This window comes from Zosterops lateralis, assembly GCF_965231275.1.
Source record: "Zosterops lateralis genome assembly, chromosome: 3".
In the NCBI taxonomy this organism is placed as follows: domain Eukaryota; kingdom Metazoa; phylum Chordata; class Aves; order Passeriformes; family Zosteropidae; genus Zosterops; species Zosterops lateralis.
The window spans coordinates 76595834-76612913 of NC_139764.1; positions in this window are offsets into that span (position 1 = coordinate 76595834).

Here is a 17080-nt window from a genome sequence, read left to right on the forward strand (position 1 = left end):
AAAATGACACTCAAAGTGAAAGAGATATACTTAAGAAAGGCAACACAATTATAAGAAATTAATTATTTTCATCAGCATCAACAGAAGTCAAAATATGAGAGGTTTTAAGCTGCACTTTTTTGCTGACTTTGAACTTGATTAAGGAGAAGGATAATCAACAATGGAAATTTTAAATCATACTCCCCAAGAAATTAACAATATATCATCCAGGGCCAGGTCATACTGACATAATGTTTTAATGAAATTCAGTTGTGAAACTGGAGAATAAAGTACAGAAGTATGTCCCCTTCTGCTTATTGAAAGTTCTATTACTTTCCAGCAGAGTGACAAAAGACGAATATCAGACCAAGCTTTATAAGGGGCCACAGAGGCAATTTTGGAAATTACAGACTAATGAGTCTGATTAACACTCCAGAAAATTCATTTGCCTTCTAATTAGCATAAAATATAATAGAAGCTAGAACAGGTGAGCATATGAATAACTGCAACATGCTGGGGCAGAATCAACATCATTTATATAATTCAAGAGAAAGAGACTTAAAGGGCATAGTGAAAAAACAATGTTTCAGTAGGTATAATGCAGTGTGCATTCAAAATAAAAGAAAACCCAAACAGAGGCTTTAAATTAGGTCTTTCCACAACAGTTATGAAGATAAATTGAGGTGGCACAATATAAGAGAGAAGACCTTTCAGGGATTAGTAATAGTTTGGAAGACAGGAAACAACAGGTTGGAACAAATGATTTCTTCTCAGAAGGTGGGGAATTTGGCAGCACAAGTACCTCAAAAATCAATGCTGGGACCAATATGGTTCAATAAACTAATGATGAAAGTAAAAGAATAGTGAGGTCTGACCAATTCTGACATTGGCCTTCTCCACTCTTCATGGTAGATTCAAGAATAATAAACCTGGGACAGGAAGTACGAGGTCTTGAAGCACAAGGGAAGCCACTTATAAGTGATGAAAACAAAAGAATTAGTGGAAAGAAGCAAGGCAAGAAAGAAGAGTGAACAGGACTGGAAGTGTTACCTGACTGGAAGTGTTACCCCTGTCTCAAGAATGGGTCATTTCTAATATGTTAGATCATCCTTGATGGATGTGGAGGGAAACTCTCCAAAGAAAAATAACTTCTACAGCATTAGGAAAACATACATTTCAGCTGATTCAGACTCCCTTCTGTCAGGAACTTAAACCTAACATGAACCTTTCTTGCTGCAGTTCATACCTATTGAACCACACCATGAATGCAGAGAACAGGTTGCTCACAGAAGACTCTCACATTTTACAAGTTTATTGTCATAATCTCACATTTATCATGCAATGAGGTACTCTAGACTAGTTCATACTCATAATTCTCCAGTGTGTCCTTACCAAGGCGAAGCAGAGCAAAAAGATTATGTCACATGACTTGCAAACTTCCTTTAGTTTATAGCTCTCAGTGTAAAGTTTGTCCTTGTGTAACAGCAAGACATTGTTGACTCTTGTTCAGGTTGTTATCACTATATTCACAGACTCTTTCCTGAAGGACTGTTGCTTAATCAGTTGTTTCCCATCCCATATTTGTGTAGGCGATTATCACTGCCTAACTGAATATCCCTATTGATTTACAGGTTTTTATTAGAAACTATTTCATCATTTCACTGAGATAATTTTGAATTTCAATTTTGTCTTCCAGAGGATTTGCAGTGCCTCCCAGCTTCATGATAACACCAAGTTCAGAACATTAGTAAAGTTCAGAATAAACACTGACCAGAAAGTGCCCGAAGAATTCTGGCTAGAAGTGTGTTTCTATTTAGACAATAACCACAAAGTGTTAGTGTATAGATGTAACTATCAACCAATACCAATTTTATTACCTCCCTTCTGAACTTCCATGAAGACCATGTTTTTATCTAAAGAAGAGATGTGTTTCCTGCTTCTATCCTATCCATGTGGATTGTTATCACACAAAGATACAGAATTTCTTCACTTACTTTTTTCCTCCCAAGTCTTTTATTGTTGTTAAACACCTTTTTATCTTCAAGGTGAATGCAGTACAAGTTTTTTCATAAGTTGTTAAAGAATTTTTCCAAACTTAAACGAAGGCTTCTTTTTCCCTTTTAGAAATATAAACATTTTCTAGTTTTTCAGTGATTCTTTGTTGTGGTTCTTTTCAGTGCTGTGGTTGTCATCCACGTATTAAACATAAGCAGTGGTATTTCCAAGTTTAAATATCCCTTGGTGATGTTGGTCAGTTCCATCCACCTGAAGACACCTAACATTTCTAAGACCTAAATTTCTTTCCCATTGTAGACTTGAACTATACCTCTTTTTACAATTGGTATTAGCTGTAATTTCCTTCAAGCAGTTTACAAAGACTGATGCAAAAAGGACATCACAACCCCCTAAGTCTTCTTGCCCTCTTCTTGTAGCAGTTTTACTGCATAGGAGAAAAAGAAACTTATAAATTTGGTGTTTCCCTTACTAATTACATATACATGGAATGATTTCCTATTACTCCTAATGTCTTTTGCCAGGTGTATCCTATTCTGAGACATGTCCCATTTTTTGTCCCATTGTACTCTGTTACAGCCATCCTTCAGTGCTGAATCTAACTCAGAAGTTTTGTGTGTGTACGCATAAGCTGGAGGTCAACAGCAGCCTCATCATCTAACAAAGGAGGCTTCTGACACACTTCTTGTTATGCTTTTTCACAGCTGTTTTTTCTGCCCATGTCATTAGTACCATCTCTTCAAACATACGTCTCTGTATTTAGGTTTTCTTACTTTAAACTATCTGTTTTCTTGCTCATCTACTTCCTTCCCTTCCTATATAAATGCTACCATTTTTGTGGTGGTTTGAGCCACTCTCCAGATTCCCATATCTCAAACAGTAATATTGTATCTCTTAATTACTTCTTCCATTGCTTTTACCATTTTTCAAAATCAAAAGTTTGTCACTTCCACTTGTGACAAACTTTTAATCAGCAATTGCTTGAAATTACAGTAGGAGTCAACTCAGACACATGAGCAAATTTAATGGGACAGTAAGTACAATTTCCAGGGAGGTCATGACCCAGAAATCTGTTGGAATCCTCCTAAAGTGTTAAAAAGCATATGAAAAATATACTCCAGAAAACACTTTCTCCCCTGCCCCTTTACACAATTCACCACAGGCAACTCTCAAACACCTCTCTGGGGATGCAAAGGAAGGCCCCTCACGATATCAAGAATTAATTACTAGTTAAGGGCTATAAAATTAATAATATTAATTATTATTATTTATATGAATAAATTGTCAATTTTTATTTTTCAGGAAGGTAACCAGTGATGGTTTACTGTTCTAATGCTAATTCTCCTGAGCACATTCGTGGGCAGGTTACTTAAGTTTTCTGATTATTCAAAATCACTCACATGTGAACTGACTGTGAAGAGATGCAGGAGATACCTGTTTCAAAGTGAAGAGGTAATAACACACCAAATGAAATCCCGTCAGTATATACAAAGCAAAGACCAAGGAGAGGGAAATAACCACACGATGTAGACACACCAGTGCATTCCAAATTAACTATTATCACTTACGAAGAGATCTTGCATTCATCTCAAAAAAACATCATCTTCATGTTCAGCAGCAGATTTAAAAACTAAAAAAGGGACCCCTGGGCATCAATAAGAGAGGAAAAATGAACAAAACAGGCAACATTATTATGTAACTATGTTACATGGCTACACTCTACTACTGTACCTCATCCCCCCAAATTAAGGACAGCAATTGTTCATGATGTCTTATAACCCAGTAACTAAGGAGACCTTAATATCAAAAAAAAGGTTTAGAGCATCTGAAAATTAAGAATTGTCTGCATAGGTTCTATAATGGAATTTAAAGTTTGTTATGGAACAAACTCCACCATTCACAGAAGAAATCTCCATCAAAATGATTAGATGCAACAATGCAAAGCAACCCTTGACTCAAGGATCCTTTAAATTCTCAAGTGCCACCTGAAGGGAATTTATACATCGTTTGTCTAACATTCTTTCCCTCACCATTGACACAGTTAAGGCAAAATAATAGGTAGATCTTATCTGATGCCGCGCAACTACCTTTAAATAACTGGAAATATGTGCTATTAGCCTGTTCGTAATTTCAGTATTGTAGATTGGCAGTGTAGCACATTCTACTTCACAAGCAAAATAGAAGGGTCTACTCAGCTGGAAGAGTTCTTTTTATTAGTACACCATGAGTGAGTTTTCACAGAAATTAAGTTCTTGTTCCAGAAAAAAAAAAAAAAAAAAAGAAAAAAGAAAAAAAAAAAAAAAAAAAAGAAAAAAAAAAAAAAAAAAAAAAAAAGACACAAAGAGAGGATGGGATATGAAGTAACCAATGTAAGACGGATGGAATGTAAGACTGTAAAAGCAAAGATTTGGGCCAGTGGCACCAAAAGGGTGAAAAATACAGAAGACAAAGCTGTCTCCTCCACAATTGTCCTCATCTGATGCAGGCAAAGAAATTAAGGTGGTGGAATAGGAGTAGCAGGAGATGGAGGCTGTGAGGTGAGGACAGAAGAAAGACAAGGAAGGAGGGTGGATACAAGCGATGGGGCGAGAGTCACAGCTGAGTGGCAGGGGAACCATTACAGCTAGCACTGTATACACATAATAAGATATACCTATTGCTAGCTTGCTGGATTTATACAAATATTGCAGAAACATGAGGCTCCCAGTGGAAGAAAAAGTGCTACATTGCCATCTAGAGCAGAAAAAGGGAAAATATAGGAAAACATTATATGAACACAGCTGTTCTGGGATGTTGAAAAAAAATCCAGTTAAAACAGAGAACTGTTCGGGACTTCTTTAACCAGGAAATCCTCAGGATCACTAAGGATGCTTTTTGTCAAAACTTCACATGAAGGGGATCCCCCAGTCACTACAAGACCTGCAGATGAGCCTCAAATTATTAGTCAGAGAGAAAAAGAGCCACAGGGAGAAAATGCTTGATTTGACAAGACAAATCTCACTAGTGTGAGTAAAAGTACAGTACTTCTAAAAGTACAAGATACTTCCCAAGCAGTTTTGCAAAGACCCATCCACTGAGGGTTTTGTTGCTTGTTTTTTAAACTAACCCAAATAAATCAGTTTGGGTCTTATAGAATATAATAAAAGAGTATTCCATTTCTTAATCAATTTTCATGCCCTTGATATATTTTCTCTGCAGCAACATAAATTCAAACCTCTAAGTGCTCATTATTTAGAAACAACAATAAATATTATTTCACTCTAAAACAGCTATAAGAAAAAGTATTAAAGAAATGGATAAGGAAAACATTTCAAGGTATTCTTCACAAACTCAACAGTTTTACAAACTAACTTCCCACCTTGCAAATTTTAAGATATGTAAAAAATCCAAACTAGGACAGAGTGTGAACCATCAGCCAGCCTAATTGTCCCCTGAATTGCACTACTACTGGCTGAAGCCTTATACCTGTGGCAGAAATGCAGGTGTTAGAATGAAGAGGGTTTTACTTGTCTTATCAGTTTGTTAGACCCTGAAATCAGCAAAGCACACCTTCAGTGATAGGACCAATTAGTAGCAGGGTGACAGGGGGGAAAGGAAGGTAAGAAGTGGTGCTGCCCCTCAGAGCCCTCTCCTTGCACTGTCACTGCAATGCACAACGAAAGCGTGCACCACTTGCAGCATATCACGAAGCACAGCAATACCCTTAGGTCTTTAAAGCATCAATATCAATGCCAGTCCCTACAACACTCAATTTACAATATGACAGGGCACCTGGTAACTCCAAATTGTTTTGCTGTCTTCCCTGTACAACCTCTACAAATCTGGTAAGTCACAACAGTCAGAACTGTTTGTTTAGGATGGAGCAAAAGCAAAATTGAATTAGTTCCTGTTATTAGAGAAATTTGTCCCAGAGGAAGGTGTTGAAACTGCTGAAGCAAGAAAGTGAGAGAGCATTTTATGGCTCACTGCGTTATGAATGGTCTATGAATACACAGACAAAGTACTCTCCAAAGCTACCAGAGTCCAAGATATGAGCTCCATGTTTGATTAAAATATTATAAATGGTCAGACACACACTCCTGTTCTGTTCTCAAACAGTTTATGACTCCTTTCCATTTTATAGTACTCAGTGGCAAAGTTTGCCTAGTCTAGGCATGCACTGAGGCTCTGAATGTTTACCTTAGTTGATTCTAGCTGACATGTTTGAAAATTATTATATCCATTTGTTCTGCTAGATGTTTTGTCTGCCTTGCTTATATGTCTTAATTTCTCACTTCACCTATTATTAGCCTTATGACTAAAGGCTTTAATTTATTCACCATAGAACTTTTACAAACGTTTTCTGTTATTCATTACACGTTGTCTCCATTGTCTCCTGCTATCTCTAGGGTGTAGTAAGAAGAATTGAATATATAGAAACTTATACTATATATTACCTCATATGTCTGCCTTAGACTTTAGCTATTGAACTTCAATGCACTTTAATACAGCAGACCTTCCCCTACTGAAATTATTCAATCATTAAACTTTAATAGTTAGTGTGAGTCCACATAGAATCAGAGTGCAAAATCAGGAATGTTAGCAGATACAGACAAATGTAATCAAGACACATCTTAGTACCTCTAAAAATATGAGGAAAAAAATACTAAAATAAGCAAGACAATCCCTGCCTTCTTTTAATATCCTTCTTCTGCCTTGGAATTCCATCCTCTGTTTTCCTCTTCTAAGTTTGTTTTATGTTCACAGTTTCTTCTGCAAGTGTTTTTATTAGCACAATCCTCACACAGGTAAACCCTAATTTTGAAAAAGAAATTATATACAAATCAACATATCACTTAATAATTATGAGTTCACACTGACATACTCTCATTTCTGGACATAAAAGAAAAACATCTATTACATGTATGAGAAAAATTTTCATTGTCCTTTCTTCCTAAAAATTCTCAGAATTCCTGTCAGAATTTCAATGGATTTTGACTCCTTGTAAATCCATTTCTATTACTCTTAAGCAACATTCTTTAGAGTTGCTAAATATTCAGATGTTGTCTTAACAACCATCTCTGGTGGATTTCACTATCATGACTAGAAGATTCAAAGCATGGCCTTCCCCTCCAAAGCAAATGCCTCTACACACTCGCCTTTAAGACCTGCTATCTGAAATTTATATCTGTATAAAATTCCCCTTCTACAACAGGAGAATAGCCAGCAGGTATCCTCTGCAAATATTTTGTAAAGGAATCACTTAAAGGAGAATTAATTTGTTCAGATTCAACATTGAATGGTACAAACCAAAAAGAACACATAAAAATCTTAATCAACCTAAAAGAATTGCTATACATAGTAAGGAAGCAACAAGTAAAAGTCAACAAATCCAAATTCTGACAGCAGGTCCTCTGATCATAATTTTTTTTCTGTGACGTGTAGTCTTAAGCTTATTTCAGATCAATTTTGTATTAACAGGCCATGAGAAACACCTGCAGCTCTCCTTCTTTTGCTACCTCTTACAATTTGACAATAATAATATCAAAAAGTAAATGTTTTGAAAAGGATCTGGAAAAGAACAGAAGGCTAATTAAACCAATTTACAGTCTAAAGCAAAGGTTAAAATACAGTTTTCCTTGTATCCTTATAGACAAATTAGGGAAAACAGCATCAAAACAGGATCTACACAGACATGCTACAGTCAGTCAGATAAAAATGCAAGTGGTATATATAAAAAAATATGAAATTAAAGGCTTGCTGATGTTAGGAAAATGCACATAACAGACATAGTACCTTACTGACTTATTCTCAAGTATCACTGTGAACTGCTAAGATTTTTTTTTTTTTTTTTTTTTTTTTTTTTTTTTTTTTTTTTTTTTGGAAATAGCTAAAAGTCCAACATCTAAGAGTAGTTCTTGATTTCATTCGTGCTAGGGAACTGCTTTAGGAAAAAAGATTACCTCCTTCAAAATTTCTGACTAAGAGACCACCTAGTTATTGTGATGAGTACTTCTAGCTAACCTGCAAGTAGCAAGCTTCTGGAAGCTAATTAGAGAGCATGTCATAACCACAGCTGTCGTAATGAGACACACCTACTACTTCTTTCACATTACCTCAAATAGTACTCAGCTTCAGAAATCATTCTTTCATAAAAGGATAGCAAAACCATTTCAGTCTATATTCATATCACTAAATCTATACAAATGCACTCTAAAACATTAGTAGTGCTCATTATAATCATTTTACCAGCCTGAGCATTTTTCACATAAAGCTCTGAATTAATATCTGCTCTCCCCAATTATTCTTCTGCACCTTCAATAACTGCATTCTGCAGAATTTGTTTAGGTCTTTTCTATTTCAAAAAATGGAATATGGCTCATTGGAAACTAAAATTGCCAGGTTAAGCACCACCTTGTATTTTTATGGTTTGCATGCATGTAATGGGAATGAGATTTATGTCCCTAACCTTGAAATATTCTGAACCAATTATTTACTTAATATTTATGCTAAATTATCTATGATTGCAGCACTGACTATGAAAGCAACCAGAAAAAATTCTGCAGGTGGCCTGTAAAGCTAATTTTGAAGTTAGCTGTACTAAGCTCATGCAGTGGTCTTACAGAATATTAATGTGGTGTTATAAACTACAGTACCCTCAGGGTGTTCACCTGCCATGGAATTTAATTTACTTCATATCTCATCTAATAGACTGAATCTCATCTATTAGGTAAATATAATGTGAATAAGTTTCCTTGTTTCTCTAAGGAGTTTATAGGTAAAACCTGGAGAGGCATTCCCATAGAATCTTCTACTGCTATAATTAGCTTGAAATTGAGCTATTGTGCCCTTTTCTGTACTAAGCAATATAGAATATACAGCCTGGGTACATAATAACACCAAGCCCAGAACCGATGCAGCAGCTGCATTGCTCACGCAACAGGTTTGTGTTCATTCTCTTTATTGCAAAGAGGAAAAATTAGAGCAAGCTCTTGGGATTTGAGCCAGAGGCCGTGTCTCCACTCTGCCAAGAACTGTGCCAGCCAGAAGCAGCTCTTCCCGGGGACAGCAGTATGCTCTGCCCTTGGTAGCTTAAGTGGCACATTCTCCTAAGGAGAAAGACGTCAGTTTTGTAGGATTATGTGAATGGTTTAAGTTGCCTGAAAACAAATCTGGTATTGTCTGCCGACAGCACGTTGGCACAACTTCAACAGTGGGAGAGGCTTCAAATATGCTTTGTCCCTCTGCACTTCTTTCAGTGTCTAGTGCCTGGCTGCAGCAGTGCTGTGCAAGTGGCATTTGCTCCCAGTGCATCCAAAGCATCCTGAAACAGCAGCTTACTGGCAGGCTGATAGGCAACTCACAGCAAGCACATTTTCTGGAAAAAACTTCAAGGGGCTTGTGGTGTAGAGAGGAGCAGGCTTTCCCACTATATCTTCTCATATTAAAAACTATCCTGGTAAGAAGAAGACCATAGCAATTTTTGTTCCTTCTACTCTTGCGTAGGACCCACTGCTGCATAATATTGTACACATTTGGTTTATTCTTCTCAGCCTGGGTTCACAACAGGGTTGCTCAACCCCAACTTCACTCTTACAATTCACTCCTTCCTGCTACTTTGTCTGTCAAATGGACAGACGCACACACAATATTTTAAAAAAATCATAAGAGAATATAGCTTTAGCGATATCCCAGAACAAGCCCATTTACCATTAGGCTGTACTTCTGTGCATAAAGTTCTGTCAGCATAACGCCCAGGGACTGGTCCTTCAGAAAAGCTAATAGGGGCAGAGAATTTAGGCACCTGACATGGTAAGTGTTCTCATTCTGTGTATGTCATTTATGAACCCGACTTAGTTGTTATGTCAGACAGAGGAAAAAGATATGCAGGATGCATAAAAGCAGAAAAATGTGTCCCAAAAACAGCTTTAGAGAGGGAGAATGAGAAAAAGATAGAACCCATGGGCAACTTAAAAAATAAAAAGTAGATGTTATAGTTCACTGAATCAAATATGACATTATAGCGCAGAGGAAATTGAATTCATCTGTACTCGATAAGGGTGGCTTCATTATTCACTTGTGTCTTTGCTTAGTTGTGACACTCATGACTGATGAGACCATCCCCATCTCATGAAGATAAATTCAATATCCGTAGTATCATTCTAATATATTCTCTATATATAGAGAATGCATTTAATGGATGGTGGTGGGATATTATTTTTATCTTCACAGACTCATGAAAGGAAGGAGCACAATTTCCTGGAGCTGACACTTCAAGCAAGTTTATATGGCCACCTTTCCACAACTGTGTTGAGGGTGAAAGTGTTGTTATGAGGACATAGGAGAGAGGGTAGCACAGAGGTTAACTTTACTGATTTGTCATCTAAGATCTGAATCCAGAATTAGATCAAAATGGAGCAGAGATTTAGCTACTGTATCCTTATCTTGATATTTGTCTATGTATGGGCATACAGCTATCATAATACAGTCAATTAGAAAAAGCACCACTGAAATGGGTGGACATTAATCCAGTGCGGCTCACTGCTGTAACTTTTCTCCTCTTTCTCCATGCAAGTACAATTTTCCAAAGCAGTGAAATATTTCTCCTTGATGAGGTCTCTGACTCACACCTCCTCCCTCCTTCGGTAGCATCATATGCTCATACATAGTTGTAGCAGACCAGTTTAGACAAGTGGAAATCTTGGAAGATGTTCATAAGAAGTGATCCCAGAAGTAATGTGATTAATAAGTCAAGCATATAGGAGGAGGCCAAAGGTAGCTATCATAAATTTAATTTACTACACATCTGTAAGTTATCACAACTCTGTACAGTGTTCACATGTTTGTCCATGAGAAGGATTTCTCCTGTTAGATCCAGAGGGAAGAGGGAGACATCAAGCCAGCACAGGTTTCTAAAGCGCCATCTCTGCTCATGCTGCTGCTAATGCAAACACACACCCACGTACACCCAGTACAAAGTACTGGTACAGCTGGCCAGTCCAAAACACAGGACTTTCTGTTAGAAAACTTCTGTCTAGATGGAGACAGAGGTCCATTAATTTAGTATTCATATGCTCACAACAAGACAAGTGAGAAATTTTACTGACAGGTAAAAGAAATATCGAAGAAGAAGAGTCTGAAATAAGCTGCACACACAAAATTTTCTTTCAAATCCCATCATTTGGCAGCTGGCATACATCTACTGCATAATGATTTATATAACTTCAGCATTGTTCAGTTTGTCAGTGTCTTCATTGCAGCCACTTTGAGAGTTCCATATGCAACCATTAAAGTCTGCTTCAGGCTGAAACTTGGCACACAAATGCACAAGGAAACTAAAGTAAGAAATAGTTAGTTTAATTTCTAGAAAATTATTACATATCGCCTCTTCTGGAGTATAGAATATGAGAAGTTGCTTTGAGTACCATATGCACAAATTATTAACAGAATTTTCTTCTTGTTTGGTCTAAAACTGTAATTATATAAAGCAGATATTTTGTCATCATCTATATAACAGAACAATAATTTGTTAAGCATACAGCAACATTACTTCACCAGATAATCAGTACAGCAACATTACTTCACCAGCAAAGAGGTATTATGCAAAAAAATATGAGTTGTATAACCAAATAAAATGCAAATTATAAGGTTTTCAATAGATAACAAGGAAACAAACGGGGAAAGTGACAAAGCAAAACAAACAAAACCCGCAAAACAAATCCTTTGGGTTTTTTTAATTCTACTATGTGCAAATATGTAGTAAGAGTCTAGTGACCTGGTTTTATGTACAAAGAGCCCCTTACTGATCATTTCAGTTACTTTTCATTGCTGTGTGTCGTGATTCACAAAAATAAAGCTGTACATTAGTCTCAGATTCCAGATGAATAGTAGAAAATCTATTTTTACAACTAGAACTTAAAGAGCTAGTTATTTTGTAATTCAGTGAAGCCAGGTTAATTTACACTGTTTAAAGAACTGCCCCGGAAGCTCCCTGTGACATTTCTAGTTGGTTTTAATTAAATTTTACATATGTCTTATTTCCTCTGATGTTCAATATAAAATTTAATTGATAAGATAAATAAAATATTATTAGGTAAACTCATTTCAAATGGAAGTATCACTTTCCAAGTGATCAGACTGTCCATCTAGCTAACTCCCCATAAAGGCTCTATTCAGACATGTTTAATATTGACGTTACACTTTTTATTAAAGATTCTCAAGATACCAAGGAATTTTGAAATCTTATACACAAAAATATTTGACGGTATAACATAAAAAAAAATATAAGCATGCAAAATGCTTTTTTTTTTCTCCACACACATTGAGTTGCAGACTTTTCCTACTGTACAGAATAGAATTCCTCATGCAGTTGAGATAAAAACAAGTGTTTAAACTTAATTAAAAAAAGAAATCTGATCATAAAAGAGAAAGGTATGGTTTATACACCACAAAGCAGAGAAAATAGGTTGTCTCATTAGTGACACTTTGATCAGATTCTTCTGTATTTTCTCATTTAAATGTGTCCACTCCAGAGCAGAGGAAGCATCCCCCTTGCCTCCCCACAGCATGCAATTCAAGCTCAACAGCACTCCACACACGTTCACTCCCCCAGTGCTACACAGGTAACACAATTGTGGTAATTATGGCATGAGCATGTCCTATGAAACGGATACTAGTTCATTAATTAGAAGATGAACGTAATTGATTATTTCAACAGCAAGGCTAAACACAAGGGTAGTCCCACAGAGAGATCTGTTGCGGGAGATCTGTCCAAGGTGTGCCCTTGACTTCGTTCCTTCCCCCAGGGGTGACTTTAACAGAACACAGCCTAACGAGGTAATAATTACAGATTACTATTAGTGATAGCTAAGTCATTCATGACCTGTTCCCCTCAGCAAATTGCTCCAGAACTGATGTGTATTTCAGAGGCTGTATTTACCATTTACAGCCATCAGCCAGACACTTTGACAGACAATTGACACATTGAGGCCGTTGGCTCTCTTTTCTGATGATGTTCTGGTCAGATAATGCCCAGATTCAATCTCACCTTTGCTGTTGATATGTTACAGTGGCTTGATAAGTGTGTGTTATCATTTCTCCCCTGGTGTGGCAACAGAAATCTTTTGAACAAAGGAAGACTGAGCACTGAGAGTGAGACGCCCCTGTTTGTGCCACCTTCCTTATCACTGTCACAGAGCACAGGCTTACCTAGAAGGCATGTTGAAGATGAAAATGCCCTTGGGTAACTTGTTAACAGATATGCAAACCAAGCCCCTGCATTTTGGCATTCAGACCCTACACACTTTCTCAAATGCCATTCTGTGTTAACTGACAAACCCCTAATTAGGATCACCAAAGGCCTAATTACAGCAATGGCTTAAACCAGTCCATTCATGTTTTTTAAAAATGCAGCACTTTTTGTGGAAACACCAAGCCAGCACTGTGAAAATGGAGCAATCGTCCTTCTTTCTCTCTCGGCTTTTCACAGGCTGATTTAAGAGTTATTGCAACTGGCTTGATTAAAACATTGTACTCAGTCCAGATCGTAGATGACCATGTATCCTCCTCCAGAGAAGGAAAACCAAGAAGCTTTTCCTTACCTCATTGCATTCCTAGTTATCTCTTACCCTTGGCAGCCAGCAGCTCTTGGCAGCCCTCGGGTCCCCTGAGCACAGAAACAGGTCTTGTGCTTGGCAGTAGAGGCACCAACACCACTGTGGAGGGCAAGGGCAATGACAGAGTCCCTTGCCACTTTTCACGAGGTAAAAGCAGCTAGCTCTCACAGTAGAACAGTATATACACCACATCTTTTCACATGGAAGTGCTCCCTTTCATGATTATTGCCTAGTGAACCAGCCAGAGTTCATCCAGAAATTTACCAAGAGGGCTGGGGGCTTAAGTTACCAGTTAAACCCTGGGCTGTTGTGGGATGGTAAGAGGGCACTGATCTCCATAAACATATGCTGATGGATGTGTATTGAGGATTCTCTCTGTAACCTTGCCTGAAATGATTAAATCAATACAGATTCTTTGATATGGACACTATAGACAATAACAATATTAGTCTCAATAAAATGATACTGAAAGGAGAAATCTTTTTCAGTTTCTTTATTTGATTAAAGCGTTTCTGGCTCAATGTCTCCTGCATAGTATCCCATGATGTAATTGAATAACGAGATGGAAACAGAAAGCTGTTTCTAAGTAAGTGAATACTTCACTGGGGCTTTTGTTCTTATTTAGTACTGTTTAACAATTCCTTCCATTCACTGAACATGGATGGCTGAGAAATCTGGAATACACACTATGCCTGGGCATGGCTATACTCCATAGTCCATCGTGTTTGGAAGCACCTTTGTAACAGATAAGAATCCAAAATGGTAAAAGTAAACACTTAGGTCAAATTCCTCTCTTCCTCAGACACACATATTAATTCCAGAATATTTGTACGTGCCAGTGGGGAAAAAAAAATCTCTTAGTCTTTTTTTTTTATTGTGTCAAGAAGTCAAAGGAAAACAATTGACAACTTGTGTGCTGCTCACTGTTGAACTCTAAATGTCACTATTGGATTTTTTCTTTCCTATATAGTCTGCTTTGTTCCGGGTAACTGATGATAACAGTGAAAAAAAATAACTTCCTCAGTTTTAAACAGTGCCCTGTTGAATTAGATTAATATTATATGTTTATTAAATAAACTGACAGCATAAATGAGTATTAATATTTGAAAATTAAACATTTTGAATTAAATCCCTGCTGCAAGTGAAGCCAGTAAGAATAGGGTCAGGGCAAATGCACCTAAGGGAAGCAATGATTTGATCTACTGATGGAACGGATGCAGATGTTTAAGGATATGGTCTTTATTAAGCTGCTCCTTTAGTCCACAATGAAATCTAACTTATAACACAGAAGAGGATGAAGAGATAATTCTTCTCCTTTTAAGCAAGCTGTAAGTTATGTATATGTCACAAAGACAAAAAACAGCTTGCAGTCACAAAGATAAAAAACAGCTTGCACTTTTTCCTTATTTAACTACTATTTCTAAATGTCTAGTTTCCAGAGCCTTGCAAATCCACTCAGCAAAGCTGGCTACAACATTTGTTATATGCTATGGGTGATAGATATAATCCTATAATTTCCAATGCAATAATGAGAGGTTTAATTTTCCATTTCTTCCCTCTGTGAGATGGTGTCTGGCTTTGAATTCTCATTTATGTCTGCATGAGTACACAAACCTGATCTACATCATTGTGAAGTCAATACCTGCTCCAACTTCTTTTTTCATTGTTATAAAGCAAAGCCTGACCTGTAATTCAAAGACATAAGAAAAAGTTTATCCCATCAGGAGTCTCTCTCTTCTTTACTTTAAATCTCCTCTGATACGAGGACTCATTGAAGGAGCTGTTAAGAACTGTATCAGTTAGTAAAAGGTTGCTTTCTTTCCTACTTTGTGACATTCCATGAAAGGTTAACAATAATTTTAAACTCTGTAAACCAGCACATTTGCAAACTTGCTAAAATAACATGCTTTTTTTTTTCTCCTGAAAGACAGAGAATCCCTATCAAATGTGAGACTAATTCACAAGGGACTTAACACAGAGAGAAGCCAGAGCAGTTCCTGCCCACTGCCAGGGGCTGCTGGGACGTGAGAGCTGGATGATTTCCACCACCAAGGGAGAAGAGGGGGAGGCAAGGCAAAGGGCCAGGAAAACAGTCTTTGTTCTCTCCCACAGAGAAGATAGTATGGAGAGCTGCTATTCTCTTTTCTCACTAAGGAGCCTTTCCATTTTCCAGCTACCCAGAAAGAGCTTTCTTCTTTTCCCCTCACTTGTGAGAGTGTGGAGGTAGGTTTGTGTAGAGCTACAATAAGTAGCAATAACTTAACAGTAACAGCTTATTGTTCAGTATTTTCTGTCCACAACAAGCTGAAAACCTCAAAAGTTAAATACAAAACACACTTACCCGTCTGTCTTTTTATTGTGCTGAGAAATGGTTGTAGCCTTTTACAACACAGAGTAAAATGTAATGGCTTATCTTCAATGCTTGGACTCCCTTTGAGTATATCAGCCAGCTGGGGCTGTCTGTGTTTCACATGCTTGTGTGTGAACACCAGTGTGAAACTGCCCATTACAGCGGTGGAAAAAACAGACCAAAATATTTTTTTTTCATCAAATATAGTTTTATGTGTGAAAAGGTTCTCAAAATATAGTTTTCCAATAGTAATGCCTTATTTTAAGTATAATTTTTACTCTTTTTTTGGGGGGGAATGGAGGCTGGAGGAAAGGAGGAACCACAAACACATGAAAGCAAAGACAATTAAAAAAAGAAAAAAACACACACAAAACTATTTTAGCCAAAGGCTGAAGATTTTTGCAGGGAAATATGAACATACTTAGTTTAACTGAGGCAAAACATTTAAGCATTCCCATAAGCAAATGCTTCAGTTCACTGTTCAATATGATCCTAGTAAGCTGTCACAACACTTCATAAGAACTGTATTTTAGGAGCCAAACATCCCCATTTTCACAAAGCAACACACTTCCTCTGAACTGCTTTCCAACCACAGTTCCCATTTTGTACTGCAAGAAGTCCCTGAAGTAATCTGTGCCACAGTACAGACAAGGAATGCTGACCCATTGAGGTGAACAAAGTATGAGCTATTTGCACTTCAAATGGTGGGAAAATCACAGTTGTGCCTTAGAAAAATACAGTTAAAAAAAAATTTAAAACTACAGTTTTTAACATCGAGTTGTCCCAAGATGATACCTCTTGGCTTGGTTAAATAAACAGAGACACTGTAAGTCACATTGGAACAACTTGAAATAAATATTTTGTATTTTCTTTTCAATCAAGGATTTTTCATGTTTTAAAGGAAAAAATGCAGTCTTCCAAGAGCAGTAGGGACATGTTTTGATAATCTCTACTATTTATATCATGGGTCAGAATTTGTACTAGTTTATTCTGGTACAAATTTGGATTAAATCTAAAATACAATTGTGGAATCAAATTCTGGGCCATTGAAGTGACAGTGTATATTTTAAACACAAAACTTCCATTCTCAAGTTTAGTACTGTGGCCTTAACTGCCACTACAAGATGTCATACATACTGGCATG